Here is a 25,420-nt window from a genome sequence, read left to right as displayed (position 1 = left end):
CTCAGTAGTTATATAGCTACTGAATGAGACAGAAGAAGGATTCCTTTAACATATATATCTCCTTGAGAAGCCAATTTGACCCTAAAGTGTTAATTCAACCTGTAATCTAAACTCTGTCCTGTCACTTCTCTTATCTCTCTGCTCTGCTATCAGTAAACCTTTCCAGGATATATTGTTTCACAAGCCAGGAGCCGCTATCTAATAGAGGGAGACTCCCTAAACCTCCGGGAGACTTGAGATCCCTGCCTTCTCCTCTTGTTCGCGTAGTTCCCGGTCTCTTCTTTACTTCTTTAATGATGAGCTGTGGGCTAAAGGACCTTTGGTGACGTCAGATCACATGCTCCAATCACATGGGCCATCACCGTGGTGATGGCCCATGTGATTGGAGCATGTGATCTGACGTCACCAAAGGTCCTTTAGCCCACAGCTCATCATTAAAGAAGTAAAGAAGAGACCGGGAACTACGCGAACAAGAGGAGAAGGTGAGTTAATTTTTTTTATTTTTTTTAACCCTCAATTGATCACCTACTAAGCATTCTGTTTTCAGAATGCTATTATTTTCCCTTATAACCATGTTATAAGGGAAAATAATACAGTGAATAGACTGTCACCTAGCAACCATGCGTGAAAATCGCACCGCATCCACACTTGCTTGCGGATGCTTGCGATTTTCACGCAACCCCATTCGCTTCTATGGGGCCTGCTTTGCGTGAAAAACGCAGCATATAGAGCATGCTGCGATTTTCACGCAACGCACAAGTGATGCGTGAAAATCACCGCTCATCTGAACAGCCCCATAGAAATGAATGGGTCGGGATTCAGTGCGGGTGCAATACGTTCACCTACCGCATTGCACCCGCGCGGAAATCTCGCCCGTGTGAACGCAGCCTAAGTCTTTGTTGCCCATGGCATCCAATCAGAGCTCAGCTTTCATTTGACCGCAGCAGTTTTAGAAATGAAAGCTGAGCTCTGATTGGTTGCTATGGGAAACAGTCAGTCTGGGTACTGTCACTCGAAAGGGGCGCCGTGCGCCAAATATTCAGTCAGGAGCTGCAAGTTCCTGCAGATTGCTGATGGAAGAAGCTGTTTGTTAAAGGCCACCCAGTTTTTCGGCAAACCAGGTACCCATTAACAAACAGCAAGGAGCTATTAAGTCTTTCGTCAGTGACAGGGCAACATGGCGGCAGCCACTATGTGTGGCAGCACCCTTAGGCCTCTTTCACACGGGCGAGTGTAATAGCATTCTTAATACAGAATGGTGATGGACCATGTGATGAGCGCAGTGACGTCCTCAAAAGGTCCTTTTCCTCCCAGGTCCTGAAAGAAGAAGAAAGAATACAAGCCGGGCTGCGCAAACAAGTGGATGAGGTGAGTTAATAATTATTTTTTTTAACCCCTCCATCTATAATTTACTATGCATTCTGTATTCAGAATGCTATTATTTTCCCTTATAACCATGTTATAAGGGAAAATAATAAAATCTACACAACACCTGTGAAGAAGTCCGGGTTCGGGTCTAGGTACCAAACATGCCGATTTTTGCACTCGCGCGGAAAAATTGCGCATTTTCCCGTGACGCACCCGCTTCCTATCCGGCCCTCACACGCGACGCCCGTGTGAAAGAGGCCTTAGGGTTCTCATACGTGGGTGCAGATTTACAAACAGATATTCCGCATGGGTGAGATTTATCAAAACTGGGGCAAAATAAAACTGGTTTAGTTGCCCATAGCAACCAACCAGATTCCACCTTTCGTTTTTCAGAGCTCCTTTGGAAAATGAAAGCACCAATCCGCAGGACTCTACCGCATCACAGCTGGGCCGTGTGGTCGTACTCCTCCTGTCAAGACAGTTTTAAAAAGTGAGGTGCACGTTTTGCGCCACTTTACCCTGATTTACGGTTTTGATGGAGACCCCTTTAAGGGTTCTATTTTTATCAGAGACAACCGAAGACGTGGGGCTGCCACAGGACCGAGTGGAGGTCGCAGAACGTTTTCTGTGACCGCGATATGTGAATCGCAAAAAAAAAAAAAATCAAGCAGTGCAAGTCACGCTGCAAACCGATTTATTCCTATGGCAGCCCCGCTACCGTGCGATCTTTGGCTGAGCGACACTTGTAGCGGCAACGTTAAAGGGGTTGTCCCGTGAAAAATATCCTACAGATTTCAAACCAGAGCCTGGATCTGAATAGTTTTTTTGCGTGTAATTAAAAATTTTGCATAGCCACTGAGTTATTCAATAAAATGTATCTGTATAGCGCCACCTGCTGTTTTTTTTATTTTTATTATTGCTTTGTCCACCTCACCGAGATGGCCGCACATGCTCAGTTTCATCGTTCAACTGCCTCCGGAGCTGTCATAAGGAGAGAGCTGCTGCAGAAAGGAAACGGCCCCTAAGCTGCAACAGAAAGGACACCCCCCCTTGAGCGGTAAATCTAGTAGAGCAATGAACGGGAAGATCTCTGGATGTACAGGGCTGAAGAAAGATTGTCATTTCCTATATGATGTTTGATTGTCATTTTTTTACATTATTAATGGGATAACCTCTTTAAGGGGGAACATTTAAAGGGACAGATACACATTTCAATGAGCGTGCACACATTAACCTGTGCAATTCAATAAACTCACCATTTAATCTAACGCACGTCCTTCAGCTACAACGGAACGACGAGCAGTTTATCAATGCATTGCTGGCAGCTATTCGGGCTCTAGGAAAGCTGGGTGACAACCAACGTGAGAGCTGTAATGGTGGCCATATTGTTTGTCCCTCAACTTTCTCCAAAGCAGACCTGACTGTAAAACAGCTGAAAATTACATTTCTGACAACTTGACAGAAAAGGACGATTCAAGGCCTTATATTTATTGGCAGCTTCGAAACCCCTGACAACTCCTTTCACATGTCGGGTGTCAAGACTAGACAATCCCTTTAAGTGGAAGCCTTAAACTATAATTCTTATATCCAATATCCGCAACAGAAAATTCTGAGACAAAACCAACGCCATCTTTAGCAATGCAGACAGAGACCCGACCGGTAAGATCTGAAGAAGCATCTGCGAGGATCTCCATGTAAACAAGAGGTCTAATCCCGTGCCAGCAAGTCGGTGCTTCTACCTCATTGCGCAAGTCCTCATCCCCTCGCAGGCCTGCGCCAAATATAGCTCAATATCCTAATTATACTGCAGAAAAATCATCAACCACCATCTCAAATATAATCTGCACGGTTCAGGCGTGCAGGGGTTAAACGCGGGGCTGGTCGCTCCCTGACGCCGTCCGCTGTCATCCCTCTAAGACCTACGTGTAGCGACCTGCAGGATCATAATATAGCTATAATAGACGGCGCAAGCTACAATGTGCATTCATGGGCTGCCAGGAAATGCACAATAATACAATGTATCCCTGCAAGGAAACGCGAAGACAAAGGGCCCGGGCTGCAGACATGTCCGCCTTCTTTGTATCAGTTACCTCCAGGCTCTCTGCAGGGACCAGCAGCAGCTGCACTCAGCAAGGCAGGAGTTAAAGTGCACTGCTCTGTATTAGGGCACAGAACAAGGCTGCTTTTTTTTTTTTCACTTCTGCTGTTTTTTTTTTTTTTTTGTTCAACAACTTTATTGAGTAGAGCCAAGTGTGAACGCTGTAGTATAATACATATTAGCAATGACGGCGCTTTCACGCTCAGGTTTTAGCTAACGTCTTTTTGCAAACTTGCATTTCTTTTTTTTTTTTTTGTAAAAACGACAACTCCAAATGTCAGCTGAAAGCCTAAGGGAAATATGAAATGCAGGACATACAATTTTTTTTTTTTTTTTTGCTCCTGGATTATATATTTTTTTTTTTGGCTCCTGTTTTTTTTAAAAACCAACATGCTAGAGCGTTTCACATCACTCTCTATAAAGCCTCATTCACACGTCCGTGCTCAAATCCGTAATCAGGTGGTCAGTGATGCATCCGTGAAGCTGTCCGTGAAGGATCCGTGTTGGGTCCGTGTGTCCGTTTTTTTGCTGTCCGTGTTGCATCCGTGTTTCACTGACACTGAACAGCTGATTTTTTTTTTTTCAAGGAATCTCTTTTTAATGATCCGTGAAACACGGATGCAACACGGATGGCATCCGTGGTTTTTACGGACCCATAGACTTTAATGGGCGTAATGGATCCGTGAACACGGACAAAACAGAGCTTGCATTTGTGCTAAAAAAACGGACCCACGGACCGTGCTAAAACACTGATGTGTGAATACACACATTAAAATGAACAGGGACGTGTGCTGTCCGTAGAGAACACGTACTACACAACACGTCCGTGAAACACTGACGTGTGAATGAGGCTTAGGCCTCATGCACACGACCGTTGTTGGGTTCCGTGTCCGTTGTTCCGTTTTACGTGATTTTCTGCGGACCCATTGACTTTCAATGGGTCAGTTGAAAACTCGGAAAATGCACCGTTTGTCATCCGCGTCCGTGATCCGTGTTTCCAGTCCGTCAAAAAAATAGGACCTGTCCTATTTTTTTCACGGACAACGGTTCGCGGATTCATTCAAGTCAATGGGTCCGTGAAAAAACACGGAGGCACACAAGATTGTCATCCGCGTCCGTGATCCGTGTCCGTTTTTTTTCTATCATTTTCAAGGCAAACTTGACTTAGATTTTTTTTTCACTTTTCATGTCTGGTGATCCTCCAAAAATCAAGGAAGACACACAGAAACAAAAACAGAAACGGATCACGGAACAACGGAACCCCGTTTTGCGGACCGTGAAAAAATACTGTCGTGTGCATGAGGCCTTAAGGGAAGGGATGCAAATGAGCTCTTAACAAGCTCTGCCTCTAATGCCACCAGATGTAAGGCAACTATCCTATAAGTCAGTGGTCAGCAACCCGCGGCTCTAGAGCCGCATGCGGCTCTTTTGAACCTTTGCCGCGGCTCTGGCATGGGCATGAGCAGTGTGTGTGCGGCAGCGGCTGGGCAGGCACTGAGATGAGCGCTTCCATTGTGGAAGTGAAGCGCTCATCTCCATAGTGATCTGTTTGCATCGCCGTCCTCAGGACAGCGATACAAAAGGAGGCTGTGCGGATGAGCAGGGCAGGGAGGTGTGTCCCTTTCCTGTTCCTCTGATAGGCTGCCGGCACTACTAGGCCGGCAGCCTATCAGAGGCCGGCGTAGGCGGCGCGATGACTTCATCGCGCCACCTGAGCCGTACAGCGCTGGAGTCGGGACACAGTGACAGGCCGGAAGAGGCCTGCATCGCATCGCTCCAAAGAGGTAAGTATAAGTGTTAATTTTTTTTTTTTTTAACTGGCAGTCTGGCACATAATGGTATTATACTGGCACATGATTGGGGAATTTGGGGGGGCCCCTGGAATTACTGGCACATGATTGGGGGGGGGGTCTGGTATTACTACTGGCACATAATTGGGGGGGTCTGGTATTACTACTGGCACATGATTGGGGGGGGGTCTGGTATTACTGGCACATGATTGGGGAGGTCTGGTATTACTGGCACATGATGGGGGGGGGGGTCTGGTATTACTGGCACATGATTGGGGAGGTCTGGTATTACTGGCACATGATTGGAGGGGGGTCTGGTATTACTGGCACATGATTGGGGAGGTCTGGTATTACTGGCACATGATTGGGGGGGGGGGGGTCTGGTATTACTGGCACATGATTGGGGGTGGTCTGGTAAAGGTAAATTAAATATTTTAATTAGCTATTAACCACCTCCGGACCGCCTAACGCAGGATCGCGTTCCGGAGGTGGCAGCGCTGCGCACAGTCACGCATATACGCGTCATCTCGCGAGACGCGAGATTTCCTGTGAACGCGCGCACACAGGCGCGCGCGCTCACAGGAACGGAAGGTAAGAGAGTTGATCTCCAGCCTGCCAGCGGCGATCGTTCGCTGGCATGCTGGAGATGTGATTTTTTTAACCCCTAACAGGTATATTAGACGCTGTTTTGATAACAGCGTCTAATATACCTGCTACCTGGTCCTCTGGTGGTCCCCTTTGTTTGGATCGACCACCAGAGGACACAGGTAGCTCAGTAAAGTAGCACCAAGCACCACTACACTACACTACACCCCCCCCCCGTCACTTATTAACCCCTTATTAGCCCCTGATCACCCCTAATCACCCCTGATCACCCCATATAGACTCCCTGATCACCCCCCTGTCATTGATTACCCCCCTGTCATTGATCAACCCCCTGTAAAGCTCCATTCAGACGTCCGCATGATTTTTACGGATCCACTGATAGATGGATCGGATCCGCAAAACGCATCCGGACGTCTGAATGAAGCCTTACATGGGCGTGATCAATGACTGTGGTGATCACCCCATATAGACTCCCTGATCACCCCCCTGTCATTGATCACCCCCCTGTCATTGATTACCCCCCTGTAAAGCTCCATTCAGATGTCCGCATGATTTTTACGGATGCACTGATACATGGATCGGATCCGCAAAACGCATCCGGTCGTCTGAATGAAGCCTTACAGGGGCATGATCAATGACTGTGGTGATCACCCCCCTGTCATTGATTACCCCCCTGTAAAGCTCCATTCAGATGTCCGCATGATTTTTACGGATGCACTGATAGATGGATCGGATCCGCAAAACGCATCCGGACGTCTGAATGAAGCCTTACAGGGGCATGATCAATGACTGTGGTGATCACCCCATATAGACTCCCTGATCACCCCCCTGTCATTGATTACCCCCCTGTAAAGGTCCATTCAGATGTCCGCATGATTTTTACGGATGCACTGATAGATGGATCGGATCCGCAAAACGCATCCGGACGTCTGAATGAAGCCTTACAGGGGCATGATCAATGACTGTGGTGATCACCCCATATAGACTCCCTGATCACCCCCCTGTAAAGCTCCATTCAGATGTCCGCATGATTTTTACGGATGCACTGATACATGGATCGGATCCGCAAAACGCATCCGGTCGTCTGAATGAAGCCTTACAGGGGCATGATCAATGACTGTGGTGATCACCCCCCTGTCATTGATTACCCCCCTGTAAAGCTCCATTCAGATGTCCGCATGATTTTTACGGATGCACTGATAGATGGATCCGATCCGCAAAACGCATCCGGACGTCTGAATGAAGCCTTACAGGGGCATGATCAATGACTGTGGTGATCACCCCATATAGACTCCCTGATCACCCCCCTGTCATTGATCACCCCCCTGTCATTGATTACCCCCCTGTAAAGCTCCATTCAGATGTCCGCATGATTTTTACGGATGCACTGATAGATGGATCGGATCCGCAAAACGCATCCGGACGTCTGAATGAAGCCTTACAGGGGCATGATCAATGACTGTGGTGATCACCCCATATAGACTCCCTGATCACCCCCCTGTCATTGATCACCCCCCTGTCATTGATTACCCCCCTGTAAAGCTCCATTCAGATGTCCGCATGATTTTTACGGATGCACTGATAGATGGATCGGATCCGCAAAACGCATCCGGACGTCTGAATGAAGCCTTACACGGGCGTGATCAATGACTGTGGTTATCACCCCATATAGACTCCCTGATCACCCCCCTGTCATTGATCACCCCCCTGTCATTGATCACCCCCCTGTCATTGATCACCCCCCTGTCATTGATCACCCCCCCCTGTCATTGATCACCCCTCTGTAAGGCTCCATTCAGATATTTTTTTGGCCCAAGTTAGCGGAATTTTTTTTTTTTTTTCTTACAAAGTCTCATATTCCACTAACTTGTGTCAAAAAATAAAATCTCACATGAACTCACCATACCCCTCACGGAATCCAAATGCGTAAAATTTTTTAGACATTTATATTCCAGACTTCTTCTCACGCTTTAGGGCCCCTAGAATGCCAGGGCAGTATAAATACCCCACATGTGACCCCATTTCGGAAAGAAGACACCCCCAGGTATTCCGTGAGGGGCATATTGAGTCCATGAAAGATTGAAATTTTTGTCCCAAGTTAGCGGAACGGGAGACTTTGTGAGAAAAAAATTAATAATATCAATTTCCGCTAACTTGTGCCAAAAAAAAAAAATTTCTATGAACTCGCCATGCCCCTCATTGAATACCTTGGGGTGTCTTCTTTCCAAAATGGGGTCACATGTGGGGTATTTATACTGCCCTGGCATTCTAGGGGCCCCAAAGCGTGAGAAGAAGTCTGGTATCCAAATGTCTAAAAATGCCCTCCTAAAAGGAATTTGGGCACCTTTGCGCATCTAGGCTGCAAAAAAGTGTCACACATCTGGTATCGCCGTACTCAGGAGAAGTTGGGGAATGTGTTTTGGGGTGTCATTTTACATATACCCATGCTGGGTGAGAGAAATATCTTGGTCAAATGCCAACTTTGTATAAAAAAATGGGAAAAGTTGTCTTTTGCCAAGATATTTCTCTCACCCAGCATGGGCATATGTAAAATGACACCCCAAAACACATTCCCCAACTTCTCCTGAATACGGCGATACCACATGTGTGACACTTTTTTGCAGCCTAGGTGGGCAAAGGGGCCCATATTCCAAAGAGCACCTTTAGGATTTCACAGGTCATTTACCTACTTACCACACATTAGGGCCCCTGGAAAATGCCAGGGCAGTATAACTACCCCACAAGTGACCCCATTTTGGAAAGAAGACACCCCAAGGTATTCCGTGAGGGGCATGGCGAGTTCCTAGAATTTTTTATTTTTTGTCACAAGTTAGTGGAAAATGCTTATTTTTTTTTTTTTTTTTTATTTTCATACAAAGTCTCATATTCCACTAACTTGTGACAAAAAATAAAAACTTCCATGAACTCACTTTGCCCATCAGCGAATACCTTGGGGTCTCTTCTTTCCAAAATGGGGTCACTTGTGGGGTAGTTATACTGCCCTGGCATTCTAGGGGCCCAAATGTGTGGTAAGGAGTTTGAAATCAAATTCTGTAAAAAATGACCTGTGAAATCCGAAAGGTGCTCTTTTGAATATGGGCCCCTTTGCCCACCTCGGCTGCAAAAAAGTGTCACACATCTGGTATCTCCGTAATCGGGAGAAGTTGGGGAATGTGTTTTGGGGTGTCATTTTACATATACCCATGCTGGGTGAGAGAAATATCTTGGCAAAAGACAACTTTTCCCATTTTTTTATACAAAGTTGGCATTTGACCAAGATATTTATCTCACCCAGCATGGGTATATGTAAAAAGACACCCCAAAACACATTCCTCAACTTCTCCTGAATACGGAGATACCAGATGTGTGACACTTTTTTGCAGCCTAGGTGGGCAAAGGGGCCCACATTCCAAAGAGCACCTTTCGGATTTCACAGGTCATTTACCTACTTACCACACATTTGGGCCCCTAGAATGCCAGGGCAGTATAACTACCCCACAAGTGACCCCATTTTGGAAAGAAGAGACCCCAAGGTATTCGCTGATGGGCATAGTGAGTTCATGGAAGTTTTTATTTTTTGTCACAAGTTTGTGGAATATGAGACTTTGTATGAAAAAAAAAAAAAAAAAAAAAAATCATCATTTTCCACTAACTTGTGACAAAAAATAAAAAATTCTAGGAACTCGCCATGCCCCTCACGGAATACCTTGGGGTGTCTTCTTTCCAAAATGGGGTCACTTGTGGGGTAGTTATACTGCCCTGGTATTCTAGGGGCCCAAATGTGTGGTAAGGAGTTTGAAATCAAATTCAGGAAAAAATGAGGAGTGAAATCCGAAAGGTGCTCTTTGGAATATGGGCCCCTTTGCCCACCTAGGCTGCAAAAAAAGTGTCACACATCTGGTATCCCCGTACTCAGGAGAAGTTGAGGAATGTGTTTTGGGGTGTCTTTTTACATATACCCATGCTGGGTGAGATAAATATCTTGGTCAAATGACAACTTTGTATAAAAAAATGGGAAAAGTTGTCTTTTGCCAAGATATTTCTCTCACCCAGCATGGGTATATATAAAATGACACCCCAAAACACATTCCCCACCTTCTCCTGAGTACGGAGATACCAGATGTGTGACACTTTTTTGCAGCCTAGGTGGGCAAAGGGGCCCATATTCCAAAGAGCACCTTTCGGATTTCACTCGTCATTTTTTACAGAATTTGATTTCAAACTCCTTACCACACATTTGGGCCCCTAGAATGCCAGGGCAGTATAACTACCCCACAAATGACCCCATTTTGGAAAGAAGAGACCCCAAGGTATTCGCTGATGGGCATAGTGAGTTCATAGAACTTTTTATTTTTTGTCACAAGTTAGTGGAATATGAGACTTTGTAAGGAAAAAAAAAAAAAAAAAAAAAATCATCATTTTCCGCTAACTTGTGACAAAAAATAAAAAGTTCTATGAACTCACTATGCCCATCAGCGAATACCTTAGGGTGTGTACTTTCAGAAATGGGGTCATTTGTGGGGTGTTTGTACTGTCTGGGCATTGTAGAACCTCAGGAAACATGACAGGTGCTCAGAAAGTCAGAGCTGCTTCAAAAAGCGGAAATTCACATTTTTGTACCATAGTTTGTAAACGCTATAACTTTTACCCAAACCATTTTTTTTTTACCCAAACATTTTTTTTTTATCAAAGACATGTAGAACTATAAATTTAGAGCAAAATTTCTATATGGATGTCGTTTTTTTTGCAAAATTTTACAACTGAAAGTGAAAAATGTCATTTTTTTGCAAAAAAAATCGTTAAATTTCGATTAATAACAAAAAAAGTAAAAATGTCAGCAGCAATGAAATACCACCAAATGAAAGCTCTATTAGTGAGAAGAAAAGGAGGTAAAATTCATTTGGGTGGTAAGTTGCATGACCGAGCAATAAACGGTGAAAGTAGTGTAGGTCAGAAGTGTAAAAAGTGGCCTGGTCTTTCAGGGTGTTTAAGCACTGGGGGCTGAGGTGGTTAATTTGCAAAAATATATTTTACATTGTTAAGTGAAAAAGTCCTTTTTTTCTTCAGATTGACAGCTGACTGCACGATCCTGTATATAGCATTAAGGTAAGAAACAATATATGCAGTGTTATATTTGTTTTAAATGTCGCAATGGTTTTGCGGCTCTCAGTTTTTTTTTCCCTTCGGAAACGGGTCCAAGTGGCTCTTTATATCTTAAAGGTTGCAGACCCCTGCTATAAGTCAATGTTCAGCTCTTAAAATAAGCCTTGAGACATGACTTTTTTTTTTTATTGAAAGCCCAAAGTCGTGCTTTCTTACCCCGTGCAACAAAATCGTGCAGCGTGCCACACAAAAAACGTGCACTAGGTCGCGGTCTATCGCAGGCCCTCCCCATAAGAGAAGGGCAACCCACAAACCATTCCCTATCCCTCCGGGGCCTAGGCTCCTGCAAGGGACTGGGACAAATGGCAACCCTCAGCCAAAGCCAAGGGTACGCCCGTCTGTGCTCCCGGCTTTCACCTCGGCTGCCATCCAGGGCGTCAGCCAGGAGCTTCAACAAAGGTCTGGACTCTCCCCGGAGGGGTTTGGCAGGGGGGTGAGAAACCAATATGGCCACACACATTCCCCCTAGACCTCAGGGGGAACTGTATCTGTAAGGGTGTCGCAACCCTGAAAATCCTAGTGGACACTAAAAACATGTAAAAGTGCACACAGTGAACACAAAAAATAAATAAAGTGAATGTGTGCCATTACGGGCCGGACATTTGACCGGAATTATAAAAATTCCTCATCTTGTCAAGGCCGAAGCCGAGCAAAGAGAGTTGTGTGCGCTAAATGACTTGGATATTAAATAAGCCAGCACCTCATCTGCAGACAGCTGTTTCGGGGTGATTGCCCCTCATCAGTGCAGAGCAGAGAGTACTGGCTTAACTGGGTGAGAGGCCTGTGTCCGGGTCAGGGGGGGAACTAACTCCCTTCACCCCGAAACAGCTGTCTGCAGATAAGGTGCTGGCTTATTTAATATCCAAGTCATGTCTCAAGGCTTATTTTAAGAGCTGAACATTGACCTCTAGGACAGCTGCCTTACATCTGGTGGCATTAGAGGCAGAGCTTGTTAAGAGCTCATTTGCATCCCCTTCCTCCCAGAATTCCAGAGGAGCATGTATGGCCTATAAGTCTCCTCACACTGATTAAGGTGCTCTCTCCCTAAGGCTGAGTTTACACGGGCGTTGCGGGAAAATGTGCGGGTGCGTTGCGGGAACATGCGCGATTTTTTCACGCGAGTGCAAAACATTGTAATGCGTTTTGCACTCCCGTGACAAAAATCGCGCATGTTTGGTATCCAAACCCGAACTTCTTCACAGAAGTTCGTGCTTGGGATCGGTGTTCTGTAGATTGCATTATTTTCATGGTTATAAGGGAAAATAATAGCATTCTGAATACAGAATGCATAGTAAAATAGCGCTGGATGGGTTAAAAAAAATAATTTAACTCACCTTAATCCACTTGATCGCGGAGCCGGCATCTCCTTCTGTCTTCATCTTAGCTGTGTGGAGGAACAGGACCTGTGGTGACGTCACTCCGGTCATCACATGGTCCATCACATGATCTTTTACCATGGTGATGGATTATGTGATGACCGGAGTGACGTCACCACAGGTCCTGTTCCTCCACACAGCTAAGAGGAAGACAGAAGGAGATGCCGGCTCCGCGATCAAGTGGATTAAGGTGAGTTAAATTATTTTTTTTTAACACATCCAGCGCTATTTTACTATGCATTCTGTATTCAGAATGCTATTATTTTCCCTTATTACCATGTTATAAAGGAAAATAATAATGATCCGGTCTCCATCCCGATGGTCTCCTAGCAACCGTGCGTGAAAATCACACCGCATCCGCACTTGCTTGCGGATGCTTGCGATTTTCACGCAGCCCCATTCACTGCTATGTGAAAAACGCAGAATATAGAGCATGCTGCGATTTTCACGCAACGCACAAGTGATGCGTGAAAATCACAGCTCATGTGAACAGCCCCATAGAAATGAATGGGTCCAGATTCAGTGCGGGTGCAATGCGTTCACCTCCCGCATTGCACCCCCACGCGGAATACTCGCCCGTGTGAACTCAGCCTAAGGAGAGTTAGTTCTCCCCTGTCTCTATAAAGGGAGAAACGCCATGAAGAATACATTAGTGGGGAATCACAGTTTGCAGAAAATGCCACCCCCCTCCCCCCAAAAAAAGTAGCTAAGAAGCGTAGGTGGCAAAAAAAAACCCATAAAAAAACATGAAGTTACTCTTGTGTTTATACAGCCCCCGTATAAAAAAAAATGCCTATCCCTATCCACAGGATAGGGGATAACCATCAGATCGGAGGGGGTTCTACCGCTGGAACGCCCACCAATCACCGTAACCCCTGCAGGGCCCCTGAAATGACTGGAGCAGCCGATTGCACATGTGCCATTAATTTCTATGGGAGTTCCGGAGATAGGTGAGCGCTTTACTTGGCTATTTCCGGAACTCCCATAGAAATGAATGGGCCGCTCCATTCATTTCAGGGGCTCTGCAGGGAGTACGGGGCCCCCATTCTTGTGATTGTTGGGGGTCCCAGCGGCAGCAATCTGATAGTTATCCTCTATCCTGTGGATAGGGTATAACTTGTACCTACCGGAATACCCCTTTAAAGGGAAACGACTGATGACCCTAAAACCTATATTAGACGGAGCGAATATCGTACCGAATGTTGTTAATGCAAATGAAATTGAACGGAGCCTCACGAGATGCAATAAGCACTGCCGAGGAATCGCTAGTTTCTCGCCAATCGTGATCTTTCATCCTGCTAAAAAAAAATCGTTCCTCGATCACAGATCCCTTCGTATAATATGGAGTTGTCCACTCGCTTACAGATAACATACAGGCGCGGTACTTTGTAGCGAACAAATAACGAGCGACAGTACGAACGTACATTTCTCTATGCAATAAGCACATTTTTGGTCACTAACGAATCGCAAAATCTTTGCTCTATAATCTGCTGGTCTAATACAATCCTTAGGCCTAGTTCACACCAGCGATACGGATTGTGTCAGGATCTGTTCAGGGAAAAAATGGATGGTTTTGCACGCAAGTTTGGTCAGTTTTTTCAGTTTTGCCTTCCGTTTTTCACGCAAGTCCTTCTAGGGAGCTTTTTTCTGAATGCAGAAATGATGCGTGAAAAACAACGCTCATGTGCACAGACCCTTCGAAGTGAATGGGTCTGTATTCAGTCTAAATGCGTTGCGTTCACTTCACGCATTTCATCCGGACGGAAAAAACTCGCTGATGTGAAAGGGGCCTTAGGATCAGTCATCCATATCAGATTGTCGGGGTTCACCGCTGTTTGCAGAAGCTCTGGGTGCTAGAAACAGGCTCCCAAATTTCACAGCTTTGTCCAAACTGCCATTGAAGGGCGTAGCCCTGGATCTCCCGCAAACAGTGGAACAGCAGGGCTGCTGGGAGCTGGTCCCCTGCCGAGCGGATACTGATGGCCCATCCTAAGGGCATGGATATTCTATAGAATTAGTGCCCTGCAAAGCCCCACCATTGTACAGTACCAGTAAAGAGGATAAGAGTTTTAATCTGTGGTGTAAAGTGACCTGTGGTGCCGATTTTTACATCCACGGCATGTCCACTTCCCCTGTGGATTTCACACAATGCGATGCATAAGGGGCAAATCCATGGCAAGAAATTTCCCAACAAATCCTTATGTAACACATGCAGATTTAGGCCTCATGCACACGACAGTATTTTTTCACGGTCCGCAAAACGGGGTTCCGTTGGTCCGTGATCCGTGACCGTTTTTTCATCCGTGGGTCTTCCTTGATTTTTGGATGATCCACGGACATGAAAAGTGAAAAAAAAAATAAGTTAAGTTTGCATTGAAAATGATAGGAAAAACGGACACGGTTCACGGACACGGATCACGGACGCGGATGACTATCTTGTGTGCATCCGTGATTTTTCACAGACCCATTGACTTGAATGGGGCCGCGAACCGTTAGCCGTGAAAAAAATAGGACAGGTTATATTTTTTTCACGGCAGGAAACACGGGTCACGGGCGCGGGTGACAAAACGGTGCAGTAGCCGAGTTTTCAACGGACCCATTGAAAGTCAATGGGACCGCAGAAAATCACGTCAAACGGAACAACGGCCACGGGTGCACACAACGGTCGTGTGCATGAGGCCTTAGCTGAATTCTCATTGCAGATTTACTTCTTATGAGCCGGGTACCCATCTACATGAAGATTGTACGGACAGGGGTTATATCGCATCAGTGAAATACACTGTATATAAAATCCTCAGGAAGACAAAAATCTAAAATTCCAAATCTAGGATCGCAGAGATATCTACAGTATGTAAGTGCATAGAAATAAAATAGGCAGATATGAAATTGTAGATATGATAGATCGATGTGGCTTGCCATAACAGATAACACATGCCATAGGTAAATGATAGACAGATAGATATGAGATGGATAGATACAGTATCTAACAAGTCAGTCCACCCCTCACATTTTTGTAAATATTTGATTCTATCTTTTCGTGGGACAACACTGAAGATCTGACCCTTTGATATAATGTACAGTAGTCAGTGTACATCTTGTATAACAGTGTAAATTTGGCGTGCCCTCAAAATAACACAACACACAGGCATTAATGTCTAAACCGCTGGCAACAAAACTGAGCACACCCCTAAGTGAAAATGGCCAAATTGTGCCTAATCAGCCAGTTTCCCTCCCTGTGACTCGTTAGTGTACAAGGTCTCAGGTGTTAATGGGGAGCAGGTGTGGTAAATTTGGTGTTACCGCTCTCCCACTCTCTCATACTGGTCACTGGAAGTCCAACATGGCACCTCATGGCAAAGAACTCTCTGAGGATCTCTAAATAAAGATGGCCTAGGCTATAAAAAGATCGCCAACCTCCTGAAACTCAGCTGCAGCACGGTGGCCAAGACCATCCAGCGGTTTAACAAGACAGGTTCCACTCAGAGGAGGCCTCTCCATGGTCAACCAAAGAAGTTGAGTGCACATGCTCAGCGTCATATCCAGAGGTTGTATGAGTGCTGCCGGCATTGCTGCAGAGGTTATAGGGGTGGGGGGGTCAGCCCGTCAGTGCTCAGACCATACGTCGCACAGTACATCATATTGGTCTGTATGTCTTCTAAAGATAATGCTGAAGACAAGCAGACTAAGGACATGGGTTACTGGCACCATGTCCTGTGGTCTGATGAGACCAAGAGAAACTTATTTGGTTCAGATGGTGTCAAGCGTGTGTGGCGGCAACAAGGTGAGGAGCACAAATACAAGTGTGGCTTGCCTACAGTCAAGCGTGGTGGTGGGGGTGTCATGGTTTGCGGCTGCATGAGTGCTGTGACATACTGAAGCAGAGCAGGATCCCCTCCCTTCAGAACTGAGCCGCAGGGCAGTATTCCAACATGATAACGACCCCAAACAGACCTCCAAGACGACCACTGCCTTGCTAAAGAAAGTGAGGGTAAAGGCTGAGGCGTACCTACCATATAGGCAGACCATGCAGCTGCTATGGGGCCCGTGAGGAAGGGGGGGCCCTGCAGTGGAGGAGAGTCCCCGCCCCTGTCTATCTTCCTAACTGTCTCCCGTCTGCTAGCTCCGCCTCCTAGCTCCGCCTCCTGCCTGTTAGCTCCGCCCCTGCCTGATTCCTCTGGATTGCCACAACCAGTAATGAAGTAAGTGACGACTTGTAGGTGAGGACAGTGCAGAGGTGTGTGTGTGTGTGGAAGGGGGCAAGGTCACTCAGCTTTCCCAGGCTATTCCTCTGCACATATGCCATTCAGAACAGGAGGGAAGCTGGGTGTCACTACATTATGTAATGTGACTCAGCTTTCCTGATGTCCTGCATGGCACAAGTGCGGAGGCATGAGAAGATATGAGGGTTGTGTTGCTCAGCTTTCTCATGTCTCTCCACATATGCCATGCAGGAGAGCAGAAAAGCTGGGTGCTATTACATCATGTAATGTCACTCAGATTTTCTGCTATCCTGCAAGGCATAAAAGCTATGGGGCCCAATGATTTCTGTGTACGCCCCTGGGTAAAGGTGCTGGACTGGCCAAGCATGTCTCCAGACCTAAACCCTATTGAGCATCTGTGGGACATCCTGAAACAGAAGGTAGAGGAGAGCGAGGTCTCTAACATCCACCAGCTTTGTGATGTCGTCATGGAGGAGGGAAGAGAATTCCAGTGGAACCTGTGAAACTCTAGTGAATTCCATGCCCAATTTGGCCATTTTCACTTAGGGGTATACAGTACTCACTTTTGTTGCCAGCGGTTTAGACATTAATGCCTGTGTGTTGAGTTATGTTGAGGGCACGCCAAATTTACACTGTTATACAAGCTGCACACTGACTACTGTACATTGTATCAAAGTGTCAGATCTTCAGTGTTGTCCCATCAAAAGATATAATAAAATATTTACACAAATGTGAGGGGTGGGCCCACTTATGCGAGATACTGTAGATAGATAGACAAACAAACAGATAAATAAATAGATAGCCTTGGGAATAAACGGGTCCACCACCCATACACTATTTTTGGACTGCTGCCTCATTTTTGTAATTTGGATCTTTCAGTGAACTACTGCCTATTGTCCTGGAGGGATTGCACCCAACATTACCTAATCGACTGTGCTGCTGTCTTTTTTGTTTTAAGATAGATACAGTAGATATGAGATAGATAGACAGACAGATAGATATGAGATAGATAGACAGATAGATAGATAGATAATAGATAGATAGATGATAGATAGATAGATAATGAGATAGATAGATAGATATGAGATAGATAGATAGATAGATAGATATGAGATAGATAGATAGATAGATAGATAGATAATAGATAGATAGATATGAGATAGATAATAGATAGATAGATAGATAATAGATAGATAGATGATAGATAGATAGATAATGAGATAGATAGATAGATATGAGATAGATAGATAGATAGATATCAGATAGATAGACAGACAGATAGATAGGTATCACTGCTTAAGAAAAGTCCCAGTGAGATGACTGAAACGTCACGTTGGTGATTAAAGAACACTTTTTTTAAACTACAACCTGTAGGAGTGCCGTGGAGTTTCTATTTATACGTAATTTTTGGATATAGGATTGTCTCCATAGTCGCTGGCCCACCATTTACTTATTTTCTGCTGTGCCGCTTTCATTTTTGTTTTGTGTAGATAGATAGATAAATAGATAGATATGAAGACAAAGTAACAACAGCACAAGTCAAATGATGTGGGTGCAATCCCTCTAGGCTGGTTCTTGAGCCAGGATACAAAATCATCTCCCTATCTATATATTGTGACACAGTGAGGGGCTGTGTCTGGCAAGGCAGGTATTTTTCTCCCAGCATGTGCGGCTGGGCTGGTTTCCAGCCAGGTGAGGTCAAATACCGGACCGGAGTTTAAGTGCCGGTCCGGGTTTTGGCAGCACCTGGCTGTCCTTAAATAGGCAGCTGGGCTCAGCAGAGATGTCTCTGTTTTTGGGATCTGAGGCTTTGTGCCGTGCTCGAGGGCTGAGAGCCGCATGCTGGCTAAAGCCTGCTGTGGACTACTGGAGGCAGAACTGCCAGCAAGGTGACTTCTGTTATATGAACTTATCATCAAGACTGCAAAGTTACGTGCTGCTTTGCGCAATTACCTCAAGTGTGAATAAACACTGACGATTTGAGTTAAGAACTTGTATTTTGCCTCTGTACGGCGCCCACTTACCCTATCTACCAGAGTGAAACCCCACTCTATCTATCTATCTATCTATCTATCTATCTATCTATCTATCTATCTATCTATATATCTCATATCTATCTCATATCTATCTATCTTGAAAAAGGCCTCATTGTGTTCAGCTGAAACATTGCGGTTGGGGTGAATAAAGCGGTCTGAGATAGATAGAATAAAAAAAGAGAAGCATTACTTCCAAAAACTACAGGTGCAATCCCTCTATTGATCACAGACTTCGAGGATTCAAAAAACGGAAATAAGAGGCAGCACTCCAGTTCAAGTGAAAAAAGTGGACTTCTTTATTCACCCATACTTCTGCAACATTTCAGCTCAACTCAATCGAGCCTTTGTCAAGCTTGAAGTCCCCTTTTTTCATTTGAACTGGAGTACTGCCTCTTATTTCCGTTGATAGATAGATAGATAGATAGATAGATACAGAGGTTGGGGGAGATTTCTCATAGACCGGCTCAGGCCTCGTCATCCTCCAGTTGCCCATGCACCAGAATGCAATCTACGGCAGCTCAGTTCTGATAGACGAAGAGAAATGTGGTGGACCCGCCAGCACTGCCCACTCCCCACCCTCGTCATGCCCCCTTTTCAGAAAGTGGCGAGGGCAGTGCAGAACTACCATCTGCTACAAAATTTGTTGCAAGTGGCATTTAAAAAGTCGCAAACCTCGCCAAAAAAGAGGCGCAGGGAGATGATAAATCTTCGCCTTGGAGTCCATTTTCGTTCCTGACACATTTGTAATAGCACCAGATCATCAACTGTTAAAGACTTTTCAGTAACTTAGAAAAGTACAGTGGGGGGAGGTGAAGCACGTGAGGAACCCCACCAGCAGGTCATCTCTGTGGAGGAAGTGCACGGTGCAGCCCACAAACTGTTCCCATCAGAACAGCAGAGGAGAGGCAGCAGTTATTGCGTCCCTTCACAATTGATTTAAAAGGGGTTTCTCAGATTTTCTTTTACTGATAACCAATCCTCTGGATAGGTCATCAGTATTTGATCGGCGGGGGGCGACACCTGGGACCCCTGCCGATCAGCTGTTTTGAGAAGGCATCTGCGCTTGAATGGGGCTGAGCGGGTTCCCGGATGTTGGACCCCCCACTGATCCTGAGGATAGATCATCAGTATTATAATCTCAGAAATCCCTTTAAAGGATTTGGCTATTTTCGTATATTGATGACCAGTCCTCGGGATAGGTCATCAATATCAGATCGCCTGGGGCCCGATTCCCAGCACCCTGACGATCAGCAGTTTGAAGAAAACACAGCTCTTGTGCAAGCGCTGCCTTCTCTTCACTGTTTACTCTCCGTCGACATCACAGGGGCGAGCAGTATAGTTACAACTCCTGAGGATAGGTCATCAATATAGGAAACCCCTTTAACTGGGAGCACAGGGAGCTGTCACAGCTTGTGGGTAAGAAGACAGGGAAGGAGAGATGGAGCCAGGTGTATATGAATAGCTTAATTACCAGTGGCAAAGCTGGTTTTTCACCCACCTCAGGACTGCAGGGTGATGCGCCTTGTGCTGCCACACTGGTCGCACACCCCTAAGGCCGGCCATGGCTATTTCTCTCTCTCTAGAAAATGAGAAGCAAATAAAAAAGACATATGGACATCTAATGTCAGACTGAAGTCCGTTGGGCCCACTAAAATAAATTAATGTGAGGGCCCACCTTAAGGGCCTTGTTTTAATAGGGGTTCATTATTGTCAGAGCTTGGCCCACCAGAAGATCCTCCGTTCCTCATGGGGGCCAGTCTGACCCCATGGACATCATCTAGGAGGACTCCTGGTTATGGATACCCTATAAGGTCCCACCTACCACACACCAGTGAGAGCAGTCCTAGAAGGGGATGGACGCTCACCTGTAGCTGTCTGTCCTTCATAGATGTCTCAACAGCTCTCTTTGCAGACTCTCCTCTCAGGCGTCTCTCTGCAGTCTCTGCCCAGACTGTCCTGTCTCTCTGCAGTCTCTTTGTAGACTCTCCTCTTAGGGGTCTCTGGCCACTCTGTGGACTCCACCCTAAGACCACCCAAATGCCTTGCAATGTGTAAAGAGAGAAGATGTTGTCCAGCTGCTTCCACATTGAGAGTACAATGTCTCCTTCCTGTGCTTTGTAATGCTAATTAGAGGACACAACAACTTTTTATGGACAAATTGGAAAACCATGATGATGAATAATAAAGATTGTAAGTAATCCATGTCTATAGCCTAATATCCTGATAAGAACTCATTACCAGCATTTACTGTGAGCTGTAAAAAGATCATAATTACCACCAAAATAATATAGTCATGTAACACCAGCCTCAAAAACATCATGGACCCATCACAGACAGGGTAAAAAGTCTTATTTTTACAGACTGTCCATAAAGTTCTGGGCGGTTTGCAACCCTGGGACTGACCTTAAAATTGCCAAAATAGGGCAACACAGTCCAACTAGCCACAAGACCATGGCCAGGAGAAGTTGGACCATGGAATAGAGATTGACCTGCTCCCTGCCACTTTCATTCATAGCTGCCAGTGCCATAGACTGTGGAAGGATTGGCAGGGCATACACTCAACCGCTGCTTCCTTCAACTCCTCCTGGCTGCAGTCCTCCTGTTCGGGGTACAGGGAACCGGGTTGCCCCGATCGCTGGGGGTCCTATTGGTTAGACCCTCAGTAGATAGGTGACAGTTGCTGATGACACGAATATACCTTTACTGGTAATATGTTGCTTCGACTTACAATGATAGATAGATAGATAGATATGAGACATGTTTACCCCTCTAGGGCTAGAGCCCATGCAGAGCGCCCCCTATCTGACAGGCCTGATGCAACTATTTCCATCTTCTTGGCTGCTCTGCTGGCAGAATTTACCTGGGAGAAGCCATTACATACAACTACCTGGGCGTAAAAGGAAGTGATCAGAAAGGGAGCACGGAAGAGGTAATAATATTATATGGAGCACTACTCTATGGCTGGCTTTGTTATTAGACCACTTTAGCTATTTTATGTATGCGGATGCTGTACCTGTCTCTATGATGGGGATATTATACCTGATTGTGTTATGGGGATACTCTGTATACCTCTATTATGGGGATGCTGTGTCTGCCTATGTTATGGGGGTGCTGTGCCTGCCTCTTTAGGGGGATACTCTGCCTGCCTCTGCTATGGGCATGCTGTGCTTGCCTCTGTTATGGGGATGCTGTGCCTGATTCTGTTATGGGGATGCTGTGCCTGTTTCTGTTAATGAGGATGCTGTGCCTGCTTCTGTTATGGGGATGTTGTTCCTGATTCTGTTATGGGGATGTTGTTCCTGCTTCTGTGATGGGGATGTTGTTCCTGCTTCTGTTATGGGGATGCTGTGCCTGCTTCTGTTATGGGGATGCTGTGCCTGATTCTGTTATGGGGATGGTGTGCCTGTTTATGTTATGGGGATGTTGTTCCTGCTTCTGTTATGGGAATGCTGTGCCTGCTTCTGTTATGGGGATGTTGTGCGTGCCTCTGAGACGGGATGTTGTTCCTGCTTCTGTTATGGGGATGCTGTGCCTGCTTCTGTTATGGGGTTGTTGTGCGTGCCTCTGAGATGGGATGTTGTTCCTGCTTCTGTTATGGGTATGCTGTGCCTGCTTCTGTTATGGGGATGCTGTGCCTGCTTCTGTTATGGGGATGCTATGCCTGTTTCTGTTAATGAGGATGCTATGCCTGCTTCTGTTATGGGGATGTTGTTCCTGCTTCTGTTATGGGGATGTTGTGCCTGATTCTGTTATGGGGATGCTGTGCCTGCCTCTGTTATGGGGATGCTGTGTCTGCTTCTGTTATGGGGATGTGGTGCGTGCCTCTGAGACGGGATGTTGTTCCTGCTTCTTTTATGGGGATGCTGTGCCTGATTCTGTTATGGGGATGCTGTGCCTGCCTCTGTTATGGGGATGCTGTGTCTGCTTCTGTTATGGGGATGTTGTGCGTGCCTCTGAGACGGGATGTTGTTCCTGCTTCTGTTATGGGGATGCTGTGCCTGATTCTGTTATGGGAATGCTGTGCCTGATTCTGTTATGGGGATGCTGTGCCTGCCTCTGTTATGGGGATGCTGTATCTGCTTCTGTTATGGGGATGCTGTGCCTGATTCTGTTATGGGGATGCTGTGCCTGCCTCTGTTATGGGGATGCTGTGTCTGCTTCTGTTATGGGGATGTTGTGCGTGCCTCTGAGACTGGATGTTGTTCCTGCTTCTGTTATGGGGATGCTGTGCCTGCCTCTGTTATGGGGATGCTGTGCCTGATTCTGTTATGGGAATGCTGTGCCTGCCTCTGTGATGGGGATGCTGTGCCTGATTCTGTTATGGGAATGCTATGCCTGCTTCTGTTATGGGGATGTTGTGCGTGCCTCTGAGACTGGATGTTGTTCCTGCTTCTGTTATGGGGATGTTGTTCCTGCTTCTTTTATGGGGATGCTGTGCCTGATTCTGTTATGGGGATGCTGTGCCTGCCTCTGTTATGGGGATGCTGTGTCTGCTTCTGTTATGGGGATGTTGTGCGTGCCTCTGAGACGGGATGTTGTTCCTGCTTCTGTTATGGGGATGCTGTGCCTGATTCTGTTATGGGAATGCTGTGCCTGATTCTGTTATGGGGATGCTGTGCCTGCCTCTGTTATGGGGATGCTGTGTCTGCTTCTGTTATGGGGATGCTGTGCCTGATTCTGTTATGGGGATGCTGTGCCTGCCTCTGTTATGGGGATGCTGTGTCTGCTTCTGTTATGGGGATGTTGTGCGTGCCTCTGAGACTGGATGTTGTTCCTGCTTCTGTTATGGGGATGCTGTGCCTGCCTCTGTTATGGGGATGCTGTGCCTGATTCTGTTATGGGAATGCTGTGCCTGCCTCTGTGATGGGGATGCTGTGCCTGATTCTGTTATGGGAATGCTATGCCTGCTTCTGTTATGGGGATGTTGTGCCTGCCTCTGAGACGGGTTGTTGTGCCTGATTCTGTTTTGTGGATGTTGTGCCTGCTTCTGTTATGGGGATGTTGTGCCTGGCTCTGTTATAGGGATGCTGTGCCTGCTTCTGTTATGGGGATGTTGTGCCTGGCTCTGTTATAGGGATAGTCTGCTTCCATCTATTATGGGGATGCTCTGTAAGCCCCTGGTATGGGGATACTCCGCCTGATCCTGTTATGGGGATGCTGTGCCTGCTTCTATTATAGGGATACTCTGCCTGCCTTTGTTATGGGAATTCTCTGCCTGATTCTTTTATGGGGATACTGTTCCTCTCTGTGTTAAAATTGTGGAAATGATTCCCTTATTGACTTAAAGTGGAAAATAACAGAAAATTCAGTTAGACACATGGTGTAATTTTAGTGCGTTTTTCAGCTGCTCTCATAGATTCAGATTATAGTCATCATCGCTTTCCCCAGGATGTGCGCTCTGATGTCTGAGAGCTTTTATATCAAAGGTTTAAGCATAATGGTGAATTGATGAGCGCCCTAAAAAAAAAATCACATGCTGTACGGTATAACTAATGTGTCAGTGGGGGCAGACAGGCCAAGGACAGGGCGTGCTGGGGCATGAAAAAACAAAACGTGTGCAGCTTTGAGCTTCAGTGTGGGACAGGGGCTGATACCACCCAATGCACCTGCACAAAGTATGGACACGAAATAATAATTACACGAGACGGCATGACTGATATTTAATATAAAGAATACTGCAACATATCTATCAGCATTTTGAAATCAAAGGTAGGAACCCACTCCCATGACATTGTCTGCCCCCATATTAAAAAACAGTCAAAATAGCATGTAAATGCCAGTAGAAGCGTTCCCATAAGTGCCAGTCCCACTATCTACCCGTCAGCCAGAAAACCCCCCAAAATATCAGCTACAACATCCCCATAAAGATTAATCGCTGTAACTGTGGTCGGCATACAGGTGCCGACCACAGACCCCAATAGATTCCCACCATTGTACCTCCTATAAGCGTCAGCCACAGAAGTGCCAGCTGTAGACAGTAAAAAAAAACAAAAAAAAAAACTTAAAAAATAAAAATTACGGTATATATATATATATATATATATATATAAAGCAGAAATATAAGTTCTCCCACACTCCTAAAATTCCGCAATGATTTTCTGAACTGTAGAAAATTGTAGAAGGGGTTCCCCTTTATTTCAATAGACCAGCAGGAAGTGCTGCTGTACCTCCCAAACTGGAGGATCCTGCAGACATCACACAAACATCCCAGCTGAAACGGACCTTCGAGCCGCCTACCCCACTACAGGATGGTAAAAATGAGTCTGGCCATGTATGGGGTTAATGGCTGTATCCCACCCGGCCGTTCCTATATGCATGCATTACCTCCACCGTCCCAGGCCAGGGAAGTACTGTACGGGATCTGTCCTCAACAAGGTCTGGTGGCACTTGCTGCCAGGGACTGAGTGACAGGCCGGACATGTGACTGATATAAGGCATTGGAATCTGGAGTCCCATTCTGCAGCCAGCACTCCCCCCTGCCCCTCCAATCCCAGTGCAGGGTCCGGGGGGCTGCTACGTACAGCGAGTGTTCCTAATTTACCTTATGGTTAACATATTGTCAACTGCAGATGCCTTCACGTAAGAGCAAATCCTGGGTCTTTATAACACAGAGCACTGGTAGGAAGACTAAAGTATATAGGGTCCGCATAGGCTACGCCGGGAGGTTACCTTATACTGACAGTATACAGTATAAACAGCACAGTAAAGTCTTAACCACCTGTTAATGTGCTGTTTTTTTTATCCCATATGGTGAATCTTGTGC

The 25,420-nt window shown here is 46.0% G+C and overlaps 1 protein-coding gene across 3 annotated transcripts in view; it reads right to left on the bottom strand.

Moving 5' to 3' along the window:
* The window catches only part of ME3 (malic enzyme 3), a 163,139-nt gene extending 138,105 nt beyond the window's left edge, over window positions 1-25,034 (bottom strand). The window contains exon 1 of one of the 3 annotated variants that reach the window (XM_040426369.1): window positions 24,982-25,034. The gene's annotated coding sequence lies outside the window, so the exon portion shown is untranslated. Of the gene's footprint in view, window positions 1-1,747; window positions 1,798-3,458; window positions 3,560-24,981 lie in introns of those variants that run through there. The other 2 variants (XM_040426371.1, XM_040426370.1) reach the window with 2 other exon arrangements.
* Window positions 25,035-25,420: the final 386 nt, after the last annotated feature.

Source organism: Bufo bufo, chromosome 3 (assembly GCF_905171765.1).
Source record: "Bufo bufo chromosome 3, aBufBuf1.1, whole genome shotgun sequence".
Lineage (NCBI taxonomy): Eukaryota > Metazoa > Chordata > Amphibia > Anura > Bufonidae > Bufo > Bufo bufo.
The sequence above is the reverse complement of the archived record's forward strand: the minus strand, read 5'-3'. Positions and strand labels throughout refer to the sequence as shown.